General features: G+C 50.3%; 1 pseudogene; it reads left to right on the top strand.

The window, feature by feature from the left end:
* Nucleotides 1-595: 595 nt before the first annotated feature.
* LOC124557622 lies at nt 596-712 on the top strand (annotated as a pseudogene).
* Nucleotides 713-1532: the final 820 nt, after the last annotated feature.

Genomic DNA, 1532 nt, shown 5'->3' with positions numbered 1-1532 from the left:
CGCATACTGCGGGAACTACACTTTGTGATCAAAAGTATCCAGAAACTTGGCTGAAAATGACCTACAAATTCGTGGTGAGCTCCATCGGTAATGCTGAAATTCAATATGGTCTGGCCCACCCTTAACCTTGATGACAGCTTCCACCCTCGCAGGCATACGTTCAATCAGGTGCTGGATGGTTTCTTGGGGAATGGCAGCCCATTTTCCGCGGAGTGCTGCACTGAGGAGAGGTATCGATGTCGGTCGGCGATGCCTGGTACGAAGTCAGCTTTCCAAAACATCCCAAAGGTGTTCTATAGGATTCATGTTAGGACTCTGTGCAGGCCAGTTCATTACAGGGATGTTATTGTCATGTAACCATTTCGCCACAGGCTGTGCATTATGAACAGGTGCCCGATCGTGCTGAAAGATGCAATCGTCATCCCCGAATTGCTCTTCAACAATGGGAAGCACCAAGGTTCTTAAAAAATCAATGTAGGCCTGTGCTGTGATAGTGCCACGCAAAACAACAAGGGGTGCAAGCCCCCTCAATGAAAAACACGACCATACCGTAACACCACCGTCTCCGAATTTTAGTGTTGGCACTACACACGCTGGCAACGGCCTTGCCGCAGTGGATACACAGGTTCCCATGAGATCACCGAAGTTAAGCACTGTTGGGCGTGGCTGGCACTTGGATGGGTGACCATCCAGCCGCCATGCGTTGTTGCCATTTTTCGGGGTGCACTCAGCCTCGTGATGCCAATTGAGGAGCTACTCGACCGAGTAGTAGCGGCTCCGGTCAAAGAAAACCATCATAACGACCGGGAGAGCGGTGTGCTGACCACACGCCCCTTCTATCCGCATCCTCAACTGAGGATGGCACGGCGGTCGGATGGTCCCGATGGGCCACTTGTGGCCTGAAGACAGAGTGCTTTTTTTTTTCTACACACGCTGGCAGATGACGTTCACCGGCCATTCGTCATACATACACCCTGTCATCGGATCGCCACATTGTGTACCGCGATTCGTCATTCCACACAACGTTTTTCCACTGTTCAATCGTCCAATGTTTACGCTCTTTACACCAAGCGAGGCATCGTTTGGTATTTACCAGCGTGATGTGTGGCTTATGACCAGCCGCTCAACCATGAAATCACAGTTTTCTCACCTCCCGTCTAACTGTGTGACCTCTTCTGCTGGTGTCGAGGGGTTATTGAAGATATCGGATATTGTCTTCATCTGCCTCAGGATCTTACTGAACAGCTTAACCACTCCTCCTCTGTTTTGTTGCAAATGGAGGAGGTTGTCTCACACCCCCTAAAGGCATGGAGTAGGAGGATGGTTTCAGCAAAAGGAAGTTGCTGGAGTTTATTTGTTGAAAATAATTGGGTTTTAGCCTTGCCCTTACCAGGCTTCATGAAGTATATGTTAGTGCCTGGCTGTCAGTAAAAATGTAAATGTCGTGTGACTAGGGCCTCCCGTAGGGTAGACCGTTCGCCGGGTGCAAGTCTTTCGATTTGACGCCACTTCGGCGACCTGCGCGTCGATGG

This window comes from Schistocerca americana, chromosome X (genome assembly GCF_021461395.2).
Source record: "Schistocerca americana isolate TAMUIC-IGC-003095 chromosome X, iqSchAmer2.1, whole genome shotgun sequence".
NCBI classification, from domain to species: Eukaryota; Metazoa; Arthropoda; class Insecta; order Orthoptera; family Acrididae; genus Schistocerca; species Schistocerca americana.
This window is presented reverse-complemented; position numbering and strand designations above follow the sequence as displayed.